Source organism: Taeniopygia guttata, chromosome 3, assembly GCF_048771995.1.
Source record: "Taeniopygia guttata chromosome 3, bTaeGut7.mat, whole genome shotgun sequence".
Lineage (NCBI taxonomy): Eukaryota > Metazoa > Chordata > Aves > Passeriformes > Estrildidae > Taeniopygia > Taeniopygia guttata.
Genome location: NC_133027.1, coordinates 49668897 through 49688054, shown reverse-complemented (window position 1 = coordinate 49688054; position 19158 = coordinate 49668897). Strand labels below are relative to the sequence as shown.

Below are 19158 nucleotides of genomic sequence, written 5' to 3'. Positions count from 1 at the left end.
TTTTTCACTATGAAAAACATGCTACAATTATATAATTTCAAATATATTTAAAAACCTAAATACTGAAATCCCAAATATAATTCAGAATTACATCTGCTATAAATAAAGCACAGCTCAGGTACCCAGGTGTTAGTACTGCACTTGTTCTGAAATGATCTGAAATACCTTGAAAGAAGTTTGTATCAGCTTTTATGTCTAACAGCTGCACTATGAAAGTCCCAATGCAACCAGAAACAGCCAGTTCCTATAGGGATTATCAGTATATGCCATCTTGTCAGCAGTTAAGATTTAAACTTGTGTCTGTCCTTTGATCTAACACAAAATTAAATGGATCTGTGCAGAGCAGTACACAGCTGTGTCAGACCATAATTCCAGGAGAATGGAGGGTTGCATTCATTCTCCACTATGCTACAGGTAAGACAGCAAGTGCAAAATATTTTTATAAATTCACAGTAGGATCTCTAAGACATCTGTGATGGAAGCTTCATTTGTTAATTCCTTCCAGTTAAAAGCTTATTTGTCTATTTTATCACTGTATATAGAAATTAACAGGGCATACACACACACACACACACACACACTGAACACACAACCTTCTCTCTGTCTCAAGTGAAAACATGATTTAAATAGTCTGCATTATTTAAAACCATAACCTGGGAATTTATAATTTCCTTCTATTTTACAATCCTGTAAAAAATGCTTTCCCAGTAATTTTTTGGTTGCACTAACACTACTATTCCTAACCCTTACTAGGATCTTTTATTCCACATCTCACTCTGTAGAAGGAGTACAGAAGTAATTTTGACATCTAGAATCCTGCAGATGATCATTCCCAACCAGTACAGACATGCCTGTTAAGGCATCCACATTCAGTGAATGAAAGCCCAATCACTTTTATCATTGAAGGCTTAAAACTATAAACTACCAAAGAAAGATTCCTTCTAGAACACCAGCATTGTATCCTGTGCTGACATAATTCCAAAAGGCCATTTCAATAATTAAAATTAGGTTTTGTTTTTTACTTTAAAGTGTTTTCACAGATGTTAACACTAGAGGAAGGCAGTTTGAGAATTTTCATCTAGGCCAAGAGGATATATTCCCTACCTTGGCTCCATTAATGTCCTAGAAGCCAAGCAAATCACTCATCCACGTGTTACACTATTACAGCATGTAGGGCACCTCTGGGGTTTAGGACTATGACAGTAACAGGCACTTCAGAAACACAGAACAAAGGCTCCTGCACAATCTGGGTGGCGAAACAATATTCCTGTGGCTACCACTGCAAAGTAACTTGTCTTCATGGTCCTCGCAAAGAGACCCACTGGGGGGCAGTAAGGCTGTGAACCCTTTGGAGTCAGGTATTAGGAGATGGTTAGGGTTTCCTCGGAGAGCAGCCCACAGCCCTAAGGCACAACCACCAGCCACAGAAAGGCAGCAAGGGAACAGAATGCCTGGGGCAGTCTGGAGCCTCTGTGGTTCCAGTGGTACAGTCATGGAGTGCAGGAGGAACTGGAAAAACTTCAGATGGCAATGGCAATGACAAAGCCCAGGAGGCACAAATAAAGGACAGGAAAAAATAATCCTACATGCAAAAGGGAAAAGCCAATTTACTGCTGCCAGAATTCCTCCTTGTGCCTTGTCCCTAATCCCAGGGAATTGCATGCCATCCATCTCTCCTCACTTCTGAGGAGACTGATTACAACACCAGAAACTTCTGATACCAAAACAAGTGTTCTAATGCCAGACTTTAACTTTTATCCTCTTTCCAACTAACTCTATTTTGCTGGCCTTAACCTTTACTCTTCCAAATACTTGTGTTTTAAGTCCCCTCATTTTTTGTTCTTGACCATGTACAATTAACAGTTTTAATATTTCCTGCTTATTGTTTAATTGTCCTTCAATGGTCTTCAAGATGTTACAAACAAATGATGTGATTCTGCTGGAGTTTTACAAAACCAGTTCTCACTCTCTGTATCTACAAACTAGAGCAGCTGAAGATATCAAATACTTTTATTTGTAAAGCATTTCCACAGGACTTCATATTAATAGACAGGAATTCTAAAATGCATCAGATACTTCAGTTGCTATGGGATCAGAACTCATTTTAATTATGTTTCCATATCCTGTTTATGTCTCAGTGTTGCACACAAAACTATATTAATATTTTATTGCTATATTCATTGTGATGGTTTTGGCTAGGGTAGAGTTAATTTTCTTCATAGTAGCTGGTACGGGGCTATGTTTTGGATTTGTGCTGGAAACAATGCTGATAATTTAGGGATGTTTTAGTTACTGCTGAGCAACATTTATACAGCCAAGAACTTTTCTGCCTCTCCCTCCACCGCACTAGCAAGGGGGCTGTGCATGTACAAGAAGTTGGGAGGGGACAATCAGGACAGCTGATCCCAACTGACCTCAGGGATATTCCCCAACATATGAAGTCATACTTAGCATACAATATTGGGAAAGAAGAAGAAAGAGAGACGCATTCAGAGTCGTGGCATTTGTCTTCCCAAGAAACCATTCCATGTGACGGAGCTGTGCTTTCCTGGGGATGTCTGAACACCTGCCCACCCATGGGAAGTGGTGAATTAATTCTGTTTTGTGTGGATTTTATCTATTAAACTGGCTGTATCTAAATCCAAAAATGTTCTTACTTTAATTCTTTAAATTTAAGTTATTATCTTCCTCTTTATTATTTAAAATAATTAAAAATAATAATAAAAATTAAAATTTAATTATCTTTCTCATCCCACTGAAGGGGGTGAACAAGTGGCTGTGTGGGGCTGAGTTGACAGCTGGGATAAAACCATGTCATATATGTTAAATTATTGTGACAGCATACAGGAGCACAAGCAAAGTCCAAAGATGCTGATGCTAGTCAATTTCTGAACCTAAGGAGTTTGTAATCTAAGCAATTTAAACCAACACTTGCTGTTATATTACCTACAGATAACCTTAGAGTGTGAATATGTGGACTCCAAATGTGTACTCACACAGAAGAACCACTGGTTCATTTAAACTTGTGTCTGTCCTTTGATCTAACACAAGGATAAATGTCACTGTGGTTGTAGACCTAAACTGTACCACCCTACCTGGTAGCCACATCTCTCTACAGATGAGTATGTTGTTCATTATTATTGATAACAATTCTGCTGCTAACTCATTATCTATCTCAAAGAGATAGAGAGAGTATAGCTCCTCTCTCTCTCTCTCCATAGATGTAATATACATCCACCCAGAATAAACAGCTTTTTTCAGGGTCCAAACTAGGACAGACAACAGAATATATTGTCCTGTAGTTCCTTCAGGGCTATTAGTGTCCTCAGTGCTCCCCAGAATACCCCTAACAAAGCATTGAAAAGAGTGATCACTACGGGAGAAGTCTCAACTGCAGATGGAGTTAAACAGCTACATGATTCCTGCAAAATGTAGGTACTCACAGTGTGCATGAGCAATCTGTGAGCAGGTGTCAACACAACCATTAAATTATGGGTTAATTTTGAAATTTAGAATCTTATGATCTCATTTCTGACTTTTAAGTTGTGCAGGCATGGATCTCATAGCAGAACCAAAATTGGACAGATAATTTTGGTAAAAAGTGTGATGAACCATGATTGCAAGGATATGATTAAAAGGAACACAGAATTGCTTGTGAACAACTTTTCAAAACTCTTTAACAACTTGGCAGCCACTTCATTAGAAGGCTGAAGAAGGCATATCAGATTTATATAAAATGTTCAGCATTTTTAATATTTCTCATTTAAAAAACCCATAAAATAAAGGCATAAACCAGACCAACCATGGTAAAAGGACTTGTATGTTAAAATTACATTTCTCTTGCACTGAGATGCAACACCTACCAAAGTCAAATCACCTATAGTCCTTTGCCCACTCTAAATAAAACTACTGCTGATTCCTCTTGTATACTCTGAGTCTAAGCAAGGGGAAAACAGAAAGACTAAACAAAGGTAATTTCAGACTGTGTACATAATAGTCACATTGTACCTGTGCTTCCACACCTGACTATGTCCCAAGAGTGGATGAAAGTGTCATGCCAGCACCTGATGTGAGAAAATATTCCCAGTGCTCTGTCCTTTGTGTGATGCCCAAAACGACCAGACCCCTCTAGTCAGCTCTCTATTACCAACACTTCACTTCTGCTAAACTTTTACTGACAAAGCATTCATGAGAGAGATCTCTAGTGACATTTACTAAATTTCCTTTTTCCTAGCAGGCTTTTCTGCCCAGCTCTCATCCTGAGCACATAGCTGAATCTGCTCAAAGTGCAGTGCATAATGGTTTGAGAGTTTACTAATGCAGCACTGTCACACCTCACCCTATCCCAGGTGGGCTTAGCTAGGCTAAGAGACATCAGTACAAAATTTACCCATATAAACAGAAAACTTGCACAAAGGGAGTCAAATGCAGAATTATTTATACTAAACTATTTATTACTAAATTATTTTTATTAAGTATGTGGCTATAGTCTTGAATGCAAACTGGCACCATGGTTTAACAGCTTTAGGAGAATGCAGTGCTGTAACTCAGCTCTTTGATTGACCTCAGCTGAATGGAGACAGCAAAGAAGGTGGGAACAGCCAGGACAAACTTGCTGCTGAGATGTCATATTTACCAATTAAACACAATTTGCTTAGAAAAAGTTGTAACCTCTTTCACTCACCACACACTTGGATTACCAAGTCTAAGTAAGAAAACAATGGCTACAGAAAGCTCTTTTTAAATTTTTTTTTTTTAATTCCTTCTGCACACCTCCCCCCTCCCCCAAAAGGCTTTATTTCTTGCAAAATATCCAGGAACAATAGCAATAGTAACTAGATTTATTTCTGTTCATTGCTATAAGTATGCTGTGGGTGCCAAATGTGCAAGTTTCCATACACAAACTACGAATGTGACTGAATTTTACTTAAATGCAATCACTTCTGAGAGAAGGGGCACTTGAGTTTTATGGACATTTACCTCCTCATTTAACCCTAGTTTTCACTGCTCAGACTGCTGGGTACTGATGGATGTGATCATTTCTCTACCAAGGTATAAACATCCTATGTTCATTCACAACCCAACAGCTGCCTGGTGATATGAACCACTTTTTACTACTGATCTAGGTTTTATTTGAATTCCATTTTAAAAAAAGCTTACGTACTTAGTGTCATTGTCCTTGAGGAAAAGAAATGGTACACATAGACCTCACGAGCCTTTAAAAAGTACCAAACCCAAGATATAACTCTAAAACCTGCTTTCAGCTACTCATTTTTGCTTATAAATGTATGCAACCTATAAAATCGCATCTAACATTTGGCCAGGTAATAAACTGCATTTTCCTCACCATTGTAGTGCAGATATTTACTCAATACATAGCTACAATAATTAATATACTCTGCAATAAAAACTGTGTTTGCCTATCTATCAACTCTTATCACAGGCAATCAGTGGTTCAGCATTTCTTTTTTGCAACATTCTCTATAACCAAAGAACGAGTTGAAAAGGAGACTGTATATCAATGTGGACTGTATATCAATAGTGGAAAATCAGCACCAAGTGTCTTCTGAGGTCAGTGTTCACAGTACAGAATGCAGATGTGTCTAAAAACTGTTCTCTTATCTTTCTCTTAATAGCACTCAGGTGTTTTTCATGACAATTCAAAATCATGCAAACCATCACAGTACTTCAAACAAAGCAACAAAGGTAAGCTCTTACTTCAGATAACAAGAAAAAACTTTTTTTTAAAAGGCCCAGTAGGCCTGCCTCTTTAAAATACACTGTGGTTAGTATATTTCAGTTTCACATCTCAGTGAAGTTTACAGAGCACCAAGACAATCCCAATCCAAAACTGCTACTTTGATGACTTCCCCTAAAAACATTAATAATTCAGGTCATTTAAAAAAAACGTGTATAAGTGATGAGACACAGTAAGGAAACTCTTAGTTGAAATAATACTTAGCACTTCTGTAGAATGATGTACCCAAGCATCTACAAGAAGTTTTGAAACTAATTAATTAATTAAACTTCTCAACACCCTTGTGAAGCAAGCAAACACATTTATCTGTTTTATGAGGAAGAAAACAGAGCCATGGAGAGGTGGAGTGACTTGCCCAAGGGTACCCAGCTAGAGTCTTTCAGAGTAATAAACAGCATCTGAATTATTGACTCCCACTGCTGCCCTTCAGCTGAATTGTTCCTTTTTCGAAATACTGCAGTGAGTTATAATAATAGTTGGCATGATAAACATAATGTGGCAATATTTAGGCTGAGATTTTCTTTGTCTTTGTTTGGATGATATTAAAATTTTAGTGTTATTTAAATTGCAGTTGATCTTCTTAGAGTGACTGAAAAATCTCCAGGGTTGAGCAATATTTCTTGTATTTTATTCACAGTTGTGGCTACTTTTTATGTTGCCATTGCTAATGGCAAGCCACTCTAACTTGAAAACACAGGAAAATGTCACAGTTTTATATTGCTTTAAGAGGGAGTGACAGAAGAACAGAGAGAGTGGTTACTTTCATTCATACCAAACTGAACTTTAAGAGTTGGCATGAGACACACCAAGTGACGATGCACTGCTTTCCGGCAATACTAGCTATAGGAATTGCAACTCTCTGCCTGGGGCTGAGAAGACTGAGCTTCCCGATTGACAGCTCTGGTCCTAGGTCACTTAAAACTTTCCCAATTAAAAAAAAGAAATTTAAAAAAGTGGCAGGAAGTTGCATCGGGCAAGTCACTCTGTTCCTGTCTCTCAGCTTGCCTAGGTGCAAGACAAGGATGCTACTGCTTACCTTTCACGCATGCATGTTTGGGAGGCTGGACTCGGTAGCAGCAGGCTCGGAGGCTCCCGCGGTGCCGGCGCTGCGGAGGAGCGGAGCTGTTATCCGCGGCGCCCACAGGTGAAGCTTCGCACAGAAAGCGCCACGTCCCCCCGCACGCCCCCACCTCCCTCGGACTCGCGGGGCCGGTCCTGCGGGTGCCCCGACAGCAGCTCCGTTCCGCCGGGGCCAGCCGGGAAAAGCCCGTGCCTGCCTGGCGGTGCTCCCCGCGGGACGCCCCGGCCCCGCTCCCGCTGCCCGGCCCCGCCGGCACCTGGAGCCGCTCCCGCCGCTCCCCGGGCGCCGCTCGGCCTGGGGACCGTGTGCGGGAGGCAGCGCTCGGACTGACCGTCCCTTCCCAGAGCCGCCGGCCACCGGCGCCCCCGCCCCGCCCCGCTGCGCGCCCGCCCCGCCGCCGGCGCCCCGGGACCGCGGCGGAGCGCGGGGCGGGATGAAGGCGCTGAGCGCTGCCCGCTCCGCACGGGCACTCACCGCCCGCCGCTCCTGTCCGGCGCCGGCCGCCTGCCAGAAAGTTTCTCCTCCGCAGCCCCGGGGGACGGAGCGGGGAGGGGTGTGAGGGGTGCGTTTTTCAACGCAGGAAGAAAGTGACTCCCCCCTCCCGCTCCACCTCCCGCTTCCCCGCCCTCCTTCCGTACCTCTCCCCGTCCTCCTCCTCCTCCCGCCGCCGCTCCGCCGGCCCCTCACGCCATGGCGGCACGGCGCGCTGGAACCCGCCCCGCAGCTCCCCCGGCCCGGCCCGGCCCGGCCCGGCCGCTCCGTGTGTGCCCCTGTGTTGGTTTATCCCCGGCGAGCACACGGCTTTCCTCCCCCGCTCGTTCCTCCCCGGCTCCAGCTTCAGGGAAATGCCCTAATTCTCCCTTTTAGCGGCAGGACTCGTTTCTCCGCAGGGAATGTTTTGGTTCCAACACCAGAGTGGTGGCTGAGGATTCCCTGGAGCTAGAGAGCACGGCAGCGGTACCACGGAGCGGGCAGGGTGCCTGTGGAGGTGACGGCATCCCGGGTGTCCCATTCATATTTATTGTCCATCCCTGGTGCTGTCACCATAATGCATGACAGGAATAAGACCCCCCCACCCCAAAGTCCCCTCAAGCCAGCAAAGAAACAAAAAGCCGATTTGTCAATCTGCTCTTTTAAGTATGGTGTGGCTACTTACATAAATGTTTCCCATGTAAAAGAAGAAAAAAAAAAAAAAAAGAAATGCCGTGACTGTTCAAGTCGGCCATCCCAACATTTTCGTAGCCGCACAATTGAAGATATTTCAGAAAGTAATATGAAAGAGGATAAAATAAGTGATCCTTTGAAACATTCTTTTTTCCTTCTCAGTCCCTGTAACCAAAACAAAGTTTGAAGTGAAGAATTCTGAATGTTTGTTGGGTTTTGATAGCTGAGCACATTTTATCCACTATGTAATGAAAATAAACATGTTTACTTCTAATAGATCAGGATGGTCTCCAGTCACCTGAAGCTTATGTCTCACAAAGCGTATTCCTCATTTTAGTAATCTGTTTACTAATGTTACTGAATCAGTCAACAGGTGTGTAAGTGCTCAGTTTCCTGTTCTAAAATGCAAAATCTGTATTTTATGAGGATGGTTTTTAATTTATTCATTGTGGTTTAAAGTGTGATTTCCTGCTGTCCTATCAGGCCTAATAAACTTTTGGAAGCTAGACAAAACTAGAAATGATACATTTCCCTTCACCCTTCCATTCCTGTTGTATTTCTCAGCAATATCTATTGACAATCTCAGCCCTAAAGAGTAAGTATCCACATGCTTTTGCTGCAAACTCCAAGAGCAATGCCAGAACCTGGAATGAAGTCTTGCTTTTTTGCCAGTAATGACATGCCTAAAAGCATGAAGTGCTTCAGTTTCAGTCATGCAAACACTAGATTAATCATTAGAAGGTATCGTTCTGAACACCTATTTAAATGGTATTAGCATCCACTGAATTTATAGTAGAGTTGTAAAATATTGAGGTTGTGATACAAATGAACATGTGAAGAGCTGCGGACCTCACAGTCAGACCAGATGTCTGATAGGCTGATTCTACTGGAATTTCTAAAATTACCAGGGTGCCTAAAGTGATCAGGAGGGAGGTGTTTAATTACTTGTCACATGTCTGCATCATTAGGTATGTAAATCTATTCAATAACTGACTCTAAGTTAAATGGAATTAGCCCTTACAATTCTGAAAAGCATAACACCTGGATGGCTTTTGAGATCCTGCCCTTGGTCTGTGCATGGATCTCTCTGTATTGTAGAAAAGCTGCCCTGTGCTGCCCTGTGCTCACAAATACCCAGGCAAAGCACACCATGGCTCCCTTACAGCATGGGCTCTTGGCTTCCTGCCTCCTAAGGGATGAGGCTTGATGTACTGCTTGGATCTTGCTCTGGTGCACAGTTCAAACGTGGTGGAAATACCAACAGGGTGGAGAACCACAAATCCCCTCTGCCTCGTGTCCTCTTGTGTAAAACAGAGCTTGTTCTACTTCCCAGTAACTCAGAGTGCTCGTCAGGCTAAATAAATTAACATTTATAGGATGATTCAGTGGTATCTAAGAGAGGCAAGATCTGTCCACACTAGATTAATTTCAGCATTGCCACTGGTAATTTTGAAATTAAAACTGGCCCAGCTTTAACAAGCATCATGTACAGTGAAAGACTGAAAAAATTAGCCTCAGGAAAAGAAGATGGAGGAAGACTGCCTTCAGCTATGCAAAAGCTCCTAAAAAGAATATAATCGCTTATCCTCATCCTCTGAAAACAGCATGTAAAATGCAGTAAAAGAAATTTAGGCTAGCTAGGATAAAAAAAAAAGTGTTTGTAAAGAGAAGTGAACAGCATCTCTCTCCCTGGAGGCTTTTTAAGTGCAAGGTGGACATATATCTGACAAAAAAATTCAGATCCAGAAAGTCTGATAAATACTGCCTCAGAGCAAGGGGTGGAACAGATGACCTGTCAAGGTCCTGTTTCATGTGATTATGTTCAAAATGCTACTTGCACCGGCAAGATTACAGATTGTCTTTGATCTTCTTCTGCCCTTCACTTCTTGAGCCATGGGTATAGCTCCTCTTGCAGAGGTTGAGTTTCTCTCGGTGGTTGGCTGGCCTTGCTGCATGCCAGTGAATTCAGCTCTGACAGCAAGAAGAAAACAATTAAACAATGAAACAATGTCAATTTGGAGCAGCAGCTTTGGGTGGGATCCATCTAACCTCTGAACGTGTCATGCACTTTTGTTCTATACTTGACTGGTAACTACCTCTGATCTAGTCACGTTAGACTGTGTTTATAACCCTGCAGAGAAAAATAAATTCTTTTACAGCAAAATTCAACTGACCTGTTTTAGATGTCTCCATTAGGATGTGATGAATCATGTCCCTAGGCTATCTGCTCTTGCCACCAACCATAAAGTAGGTTTAAATGACTGACTCAGTAACATACCATCATATATTTTCCATTCCTCTGGTGCTTCTCTCCCTGAAATCTCTCACTCACTCTCTCTTTTCAAGTATCAAAACCCTAGTTTATTTGTTCCTTTTTGTTTTCCTATTATTTAACAATTTAATTTTATTGTATTGGAAAAGTCCCACTGAGGTTAATAGTTTTTGTAGCTGTCACTTCCCTAAATTGCATCATGTGACACTGAAACATACAGCAACCTGACCTTTTGGGTGGCATTTCTCCAGAATGGATTTAGGAAAGTAGCTAAATGTATCTATTGGAGCCAAGACCATTGACTTGGCCAGTTGTGCAGAGTATGTTTCATGGAAATTGTTTGAAAACTGTTCAGGTCAGACACTGTTCTACTCCTATGTCATATGCTCATTATTTTTCCTTGGTCTTTATGGCAAGCCATATTACATGCAATGTCTGGTGTCTGTGTGACTGAGCCAAACATATGTGGGAAATAGGCTCTTTTCCAACAACGGCAAATTTTTTAGGTCACACTCTGAGAAATCACTGCACACCTAAGTACAGTGCATGTCTTGAAAATGTCTGTGGCATTAGAGATACTGTGAGCAGTCTCCTCTGGGTAGCATCTATCTTTTCTTCTTTGAGGAGGAAAAGCTTCCTTCCAAGAAAGCCCAGTGGTTATCTGGCTTGCAGGGAAGGGAAACACACTTTATTTTCCTGTTGCATTGGCAAGCTGGATGAGAAGGATGTGAAGAGGGAACAAATCCAGTTGCCTCAGTAGGACAGTGAGAAAGGAAGGCAGCAGGACCACATGGAGCAAGTTATGTAGGGCTCATTCTGGGGCAGACACCAAGTGTCTGCTGGTGCTTCGTCCTCTTAGAAGCCTTTGATTCTCACATTTTGGAGTTTGGATGTTTGGAATTCTTTTCTCTTCCTTGCTGACTGAAGATGTTAGCCTCAAGAGGGAAGCTGCACATCATTCTGTCTGTTCCACATATGCAGCGTTGAACATCCTTTTCTTTCTTCCTGCCCAGCCTATGCAATAGCATTTTTTCTTTCTTTGAATTTTCCTCTGTGTGCTTGGGGTTTTTTATTGTCTTCTTTTGATTGTTTGATTGATTTTGTTTGTTTTGGGTTAGTTTTTTTATTGTTTCAAGTACCTGCCTCTCACAAAAGACCCCTGTGTGATGTGTTTGGTCTCTAATTTCCATGTAAGAAACATTTGTACAGTTGCCATTAAGTGACAAAACTCTTCAAATTAAAAGAAAGAGAAACAAAAAATTCTCCAGATACTTTCAGTAATTCTTCAAAACAATTGTTTTGGTTATGACCATAACTCTTGTGTTTTCTTTGCCTTATGTCTCCAGCTGTGATTTCTGATCTCACTGCAGTGGGCTGAAACCTTTGGACAAGAGCACTAGGCCAAATTCTTCTTGTAGCTGACCTGCAGAACTGCAGATTTGGATAGCTGCATATTGCTCACTCTGCCTTTCTTGATCTAAGATGCTTTTCCCATCTTTTTCCCAACTCTTTTCCTTGGACTTTATTAGAGCCACATGAAAGCAGCTTTAATTTTCCAATTTTATCCCTTATATGGGAGAATGCTGGCTATCTCCTATTTTCCAACCAGGGTGTGGACCAGACAGTGCCCTAACTTGGTTCTTCCTGCTACGTCCTTCAAGTTTATGAGGCTGTTGCATGATTCTTTCAATTTACTACTTGGACATTTGGGGTTCTGGCTCACTGAAGGCAATGGACAGAAATAATCATAGCTCCAAAACTAGGATGAAAAGAAGTTGCCTGAAATCAGCCTTAAGAATCAGAAAAATTCTGATTCTTAGTGCTTATTTCCATCAAATTTTGGAAATTTGGATATCTAATCTAAGCTCATCAGGATACCTGCCTGGTTGGGGCACAGTGTGGCACAAAACAGTTTCTCTCCCAGGAAAATCCTTCATCTACAGACTGGAAACACTCCTCTCTTTCCCACAGATGCAGCTTTTTACTCTTGTACTTCCTGGCAGTCAAACTATCAGTAGGCTAGCTGGAAGGGGAAAACACTAGATGTTTCCTAAACAGCTATTTGTATGTAAATGGGACATCTTTCTCTGCTTTACATTTCCTTTCTTTCCCTCATTCTTGCTCTCACCATGTGTTCAGCCTGGTTTAGCCTGAGGCCAACAGAGAGGAAATCTGATGAAAAAAAAATCCTGCAGATTCCTTATGAAATGGGAATCTACAGCATCAGTAATCAGAGGTAAAACATGGGTGAATGGAGACAGATTCATGGTCCTGAGACGTGTCAGGAAGACAGTAACCATAAAGCAGGTACATAGGCACTTAAATGGGAAAATGCCAAGAAATACATTGATCCAATAAAAAAAGACTTCCGTCATCTGTCTGATGCCTTTTAACAGCAGAATCCATATCACTGCTTTTCCATTGCTGTAGATGTCCACAGGGTTTAGGTTTATCTTCTAGCAGCTGTCCATCTGCCTAACTGGCCTGCTTGCTCTTTAGTACATATTCCTTCTTTTCTCTGCTGATGATCAAAACAGGTTGCAGAGGGGCAACTCTCCAGCAGCATCTGGCTTATTTATTTGAATTAGTTGATACTTTATATTTTCAAACGTGTGACCTTTCTCAATATGTATGATGAGTGTCAACTTCTTTGCCTCCAAATTTCTTCCATGTTATAAGTCAGGCATCATCCCCTGGGAGCACAGACTGTTATTCTCATACCAAAAGGAACCTTCCAAAGCCAGACTTCATCAGTGCTCTCCTAAAACTGACTGACACAACCTCCCTCTCTGGATGCCAAATATGTCACAATAATGTTTTCCACTTGCATAATGCTGTTTTCAGTGAAATGCATTTTTAAGGCTAGAATCCACCAATTTTATGGAGTCACTTGGTATGCAGAAAGCCAGGCAGACAACTAAATTGCTGGAATTCATGAAAATTTTTACAAGTTGCTTACTTATCCCCAGCCCAGTTCTAGAGTTTTATAGTCCCATGTCTTTCTTCTCTTCCTTACTGCAGACACATGTGCATGAAAAAGGTTTGTCTCAGAAACTGTAATCTAACTTGTTGCTGATTCTCCATTGCTCTTTGTAATCTTCTCCCTCCGATTTACTGCATTTTATTTACTGCAGCCAAGACTCAAGGGTGAGATTAAGTCTATTTTCTTAAATTCATGTAATCGTATTCAGGTTACTTTTTCCCCCTCTCATTTTGTGTATGGATTAGTATCAGCAATGTACCAGGTATCTCCAAGTCCTGCACAATAACAAGGGAAAGATTAGAAGAAAGAGGAAAATCCCACATAATAGATACATTTCGATAATTATTACTTTCTGAGAGATCTATGAACTCCTTTACCTGATATCCTCTAGCCATGTATTGCCCTTTTGAACTATTATTGTCAGCTCATGCTGACCCTCAGCCTTTTTGTCTTGGCCTTCATCTATACTCCACTTTCCATCACTTGCCTACTACTGGTCTATAGATTTCCCTGCTTACAGCCTAAGAGTGCTTAGTTTATTTAATTGAGCTAAAACTCCACACCTCCTATGAAATGCAGATAATTCCCTCATTCCCTTAGTCTCTGAGTTCCCATGTCATGGCATCCTAGCCTTTAATTGATGACTGTTCATGTGTATACATTTTCTGGGCAGCTTTGAGGGACAAAACAGGGATAGAATTTCACTGCTACCATCTCTGACACTGCTGTCTCCAACATTACTTGCAGCTGCTTCAACAGCAGCCCTCCAGTAGGTATTTTTGAGGCCTCTGTCAGAATAAGATAAAGAATTTTTAAGCTCTTAATTTAATAACATATTGTTTCTTTTTCACAAAATTTACAGTAGCATCTTTTTGCTCTGGATACAGGCTGCACCCAGGAGCGCATATTTAATTTTTCATTGTGGGCTGAGGTTATAGGGGACAATATAGAAAGAAAACTGAAACTCTCATGAGTTATTTTGAGATAAGGCATGAAAATAATTGCTATATTCACCTGTACTTTTATTCCTCAGAGATTGTGGAGGATTTAGAAATGAATTGTTTAATATAAATTTATTAGGAACATGGAGTCCCAATTTTTAGAGTTCGTTTAGTGTTGTGACAGAACAAAGTCTACTGAAAGTTAATGGACTTATTTCCTAAAATACACCCTGAAAATACCCTCATAATACTCTCATAAACTTTGAACAAGAACACCTATTTTTTTCCTTTTTTTTTTCCTGTGTACAGTGTAAGTTGGTTTATGATTTTCTTCACTCTTGAAAGGAATGTAAGTTCTCAGCCTTTTAAGGGGGAAGCAAATGGAGTGTTTTTACTCAAAATCTAGTACCCAGTGGAAAGCAGAAATACCTTTCTGTCTGGAGAATCTGCTCTGGCTGGGCTGTTGGAGCTGCTGTGCAGACTGCTGCTCCATTTGTGCTGCTACCATTTTGTGTCTTGTAACCTCTAATTTGCAGAAGGGGCTGGAAGGCATCACATAATTTTGAAGTGGCTGTGATGGTTTCTCACCCCTGTGCAAGTACTTAAAAGTTGTTATGGCCATGTGTGAGAAAGCCACGTGTGCACTGTGGCAGCAGGAGTGGGAGGCATGAGGGATTTTTAGCACAGTTCTGATTAAATCAGTTTAGCTGCAGCGGGACAGAAGTTGAATGTGCTGCTTCAGATGTTTGCCCTTCTGTGAACTGTGACATCTGGCCAGCTGTAAAACCTCTGTGGTCTTGCTATGGCTGCCAGAGAACAGCCGTGGGTACCCACTTCATACTGGAAAGATTTACCTTACTGCTCTGCCCCATATTCAGGAAAATGACTGGCCATGCTGGTCACAGCACCAGTCCTGTAGTCAGGAATCCCCAGTTTGCCCTGTAAAGATGCTAGCAAGCTTTTAGGGCTGGAAATCACCAAGTCTGATTAACTTCCTGGATTCCATCTTATTTTGGCTCTAATCCAGGCTCTGTTTTCCAGTTAAACATTTCTATTTATAATGCTTACCAAAAAACAGGATTTGTTTCTTGCACCAAAAACATTCAAAAGAAAACCTATTTTAATTTTTTGTCTTTCCTGTGACTCACCAAGGGGGTTTGATGTTCCACTTAGAATTGCAGAAAACAAAATTACAGGCAACTGGATTTATAATGGGATTTAGCCTTTCCCCTGGGGGCTCTGGATCAGCTATGTGCTTGCTGGAAGGGCTGGTTTCTGGCCAATTGTTAACAATAGACGTCTGTGGCTACACCATTTTAGCCATTATACCATTACAGCTGGCATTCCCCACAGAGGTAAGGTTCCTGTAGCTTAGCCATGTGCTTTCCCCACTAAATCTGATGCCATGAGTCAGCTGAAATGCTATTTGCCTCCAAGAATATGGGCATACAGGCATATTTTGTTTTAAAAGTCAGTTGATTAAATGTACTGTAAAACTTGACACCAAGGAGGAGCAGGCTGCCCCACGCCGTGCTCACTTCCCAGGGAAGTTCAAAGCAACATCTTCCCATCAGATCCCTGTGGTGAAGCGTGTGATTCTTCTACCTTCTTCCAGAGAGGTGGCTTTATTTCTAAACCTGACTTTCTGAGAAGCTGTGCTCTGTGTTTATGTTTCAAGTTTGTGAGGAAAGTGTGTTTTATGCTTATGGTGTTTTTGTTCCCTGTGGTGGAAAAAGGGAAGTTCAGATGTCACCTTCCCACTGGTGGCATCTCTGCTAAGTAACTTATTCTTATGCTCTGCTATTATTTACCTTGGCATGATTTAATGCATACTTGGCCTCAGGAGGAAGGACTTAAACTAGATTTGGGAATGCTGGTTCCCAGGGCCTGTCATCAGAGAAATTTTCCTGGGAATTCCCTTAAGAATTGCTACTGCACTATCACAGATATGGGACTCAGGTGAGCTGGAGAGCCCCATCAGCCTGGGGAAAGGGAAAATTCTATGCCCAGCAGTGCCCTGTGGTCAGCACAGATAATCTGCCTGCATTTGTTTATTTAACTTCTCACTGGGGATGAAGAAGCCTTCAGTTCCCATGAAGAAGCTGTAGTCAGGAAACCTGCACTGAGCTCTTCTATGCATCAAAGATTACTTCCCTATCCGTATTAAAGGTATTAATTTATTAACATTTTTGATTGTTTTATATGTCTTATGCTGAGCAGATCAAATTTTGTTTTGTTTGAGGCTGTAGCAAATCCTTTCCTTGCACTGCTTTGAGAGAAGCTATCTCCCCTTTCTCATTTTGCTGGTCGGCTATAAAGTAAATTCAGAGAACATTTTTTTTTTTTCAGAAATAAATTCTCTTTATTTAAAAATCCAGACACATGTGCTTTATACCAAAACAGACACCAAAGAAGACTTGGTATTCATCTCTGGTTTTAAGCAAAACTGTGGCTTTTAGGTCTGTCTAACCTGACACAGTGATTTCAAGGAAACCCTACAACTTCATGTCTCCCTGCCAATGCTCAAGATAGTTTCGCAGGCACTTCAGCAATTTTTCTGTCAACAGCCTCTCACAAGAGAATCCAAGAAATTTCAGAGATTTCCAGGGGTTAAAAAAAAACCAAAAACCAAACCAAACCAAACCAAAAAAAAAAAAAAAAAAAAACCAAAGAAGAGAGAGAGAAATAAAGAAAAAGCAAAGATAGTGTCTTTACAGTGTCATATTAAATATGGCCAGCTCTCTACCAACTTTCTGCCATGTGCATTTCCTCTCCCTGGTTCTTCATGCCATTTCCAACAGCTCTCCTCCTGCCACAGCACCAACTGCCTCCTCATTCTTCCATTGCCAATCTCTGCTTTGTAATAAGACCTGTATAATTTTCACAGATTCTTGAAAAGTCTTTAAGTAAGAGGAACTCTACTTTTTGGGCAAGAACATCAGTTATTTTTCCCAAGTCTTCCTGCAACCACAGACTACAGTGGCTCATGGAGTTGTGCTTACAGCTTCTTTCTGTTATCTCCTTCCTTCTCTGCTGCTGTGAGATCCTTCTGGCAGCAAGTGAAAATGGCTGGTGACAGCCTTTGTCAAAGATGGGCATATGTATTTCTTCTGGTGAGCTTTGGGTTCAGGCTGTCCTTAGAATCTGCCACCTTTCCATTAAAAAAAAAAAAAAAAATACTACGGCTTCTCCACTGAGACACCAGGACCCAAGGACTTAGAAGATTTTCAGTCTGATTTTCTGTAACAATTCAATTAGTTTTCTTTAAAAAATCAAGAAAAAAAATCCCCAACCTAAAAAAATCAGTTCCAAATTCATAACAACAGAAGCGTGAGAGTACACAATATGAGTTGGACCATAAATTAATTAGATATTATTTCCAGAAGATTACTTGATTCAGGCTAGAATTTCAAATATGCTGTAATCAGGAATCTGAGATTTTAATCTGGCTATCTCTCCTTAATACCAATCATAGCACTGTCATGAGCCAGATTTGCTGCTGAAGACATTGATGCTGATTAAAAAATTTTCAAATAAACTCAACTATTGCTGTTTTCATCTTAAGTAAAGTATTTTCAGCCTATATTTTATGAGGCGAATGGCACTTTCATTTTAATTTCTCATTCACCTTGTCTTAAAGGAAATTTTCCTCAATTTTTTCCCCATTTGTTTTATGTTTCCCTTTCAACAAACCAATGCCTGATGCTAGTTTGGAAATGTTGTTTATTACTTGCAAGTATACTGGTCCACAAGAATGTAAAAATAACTTTATGTAAAGGCAGGAAAAAATATGCAGACAAGAGGCCAGTACCTCTGAAACATGGTGGAATGGTGTTTTTGTCTGATTCTGACATAAAATGTGGCTGGTGAAGCCATAAAGATACAGAGTGAGCTGTGGTGACACAAGCTAAATCCATTCTGGTAATCATCTAAGCCTAACAAAGTGAGTTCTTTTCCTTGGAAACAAGAACATTAAGTTTCTGTTTATTATTCTTTAATTTCTGAGGGAAGTTTATCCAAAAATCTGCCATCCTAGTGTGACAAAATGGTGGACTGGACAAATATTTGACATGTCTTTGCATCTGCTAGCCTGTATTACTTACTGAGCTCTTCCTCTCATAAGTGCAGGAGAACAGGTCTTTGAACATAAATCCACAGAGAACTGGATTCATGTTTGTTTAAATAAGCAGGTAAAAATCACATCTTTTCAGTTCATGCCTTGAGTCTTGCTCCCCTTCTGGCTGAGGCTGTAATTAGCAAAGATGGCTTTGCTATACCTTTATACAAGAAAAGCTCTTGGGAGCTTTTCCTAAGGAGGTGGAGAATGTGGGTTTGAATCCATCAGAGAAGGGAAATGTATGCAGGCTTCCCTCCTTCTGCAGAAGAGCTCTGATGCTTGAGGTATTGCAGACTAAAGGAGGAAAAGGCATGTAGGTAATCTTATGGCTGAAGAGTGGTCAGCCATTTTCAGGAATACAAAGTTTGATAAAGGTTTTCTGAATTATCAGTCTGCATTTAGTTGCCTAAATCCCATTCAAATCTCTCTTTGAGTACGATGATCTTTCTCTTTGGGACTCAGTCTTTCTTTGTCTCCAAGCACAGTTAGAGTGGGAGAATAAATTCCTCAGAGCATGGAAAAGATTGGTGTATGGTGATAACTTGGGCTGCCCAAGGCAACTGTTAATTGAAATATGGCTGAGAGTCGGGTTTGTGTCTTTCCTGGGGCTTTTGGTAGCAACAGCATCACCTTATATAGGGAGAGTACCTAAAATGTCCTCAAAAATGTAGAATGCAACTTTATAGCAACAAATAGCTATTACTATTCAATTTCTCTTGAAGGCTGTAGGTACATGGGAAAAGGCAGCAGCACTTTGTGAAAGGTAGTGGTGCATCCTTAGAGAGAAGGATGCATCACTCACCTGTTCCAGCTGGAGTAGAGAAACAAGTGAAACACAAATC

General features: G+C 41.1%; 1 protein-coding gene across 3 annotated transcripts in view; it reads right to left on the bottom strand.

The window, feature by feature from the left end:
* The window catches only part of DSE (dermatan sulfate epimerase), a 35385-nt gene extending 27963 nt beyond the window's left edge, over positions 1-7422 (bottom strand). The window contains exons 1-2 of one of the 3 annotated variants that reach the window (XM_030267776.4): positions 7314-7422; positions 6795-6864 (exon numbers count right to left, since the gene is read on the bottom strand). The gene's annotated coding sequence lies outside the window, so the exon portion shown is untranslated. Of the gene's footprint in view, positions 1-6794; positions 7262-7313 lie in introns of those variants that run through there. The other 2 variants (XM_072926791.1, XM_041715131.2) reach the window with 2 other exon arrangements.
* Between the last annotated feature and the right edge of the window lie 11736 nt (positions 7423-19158).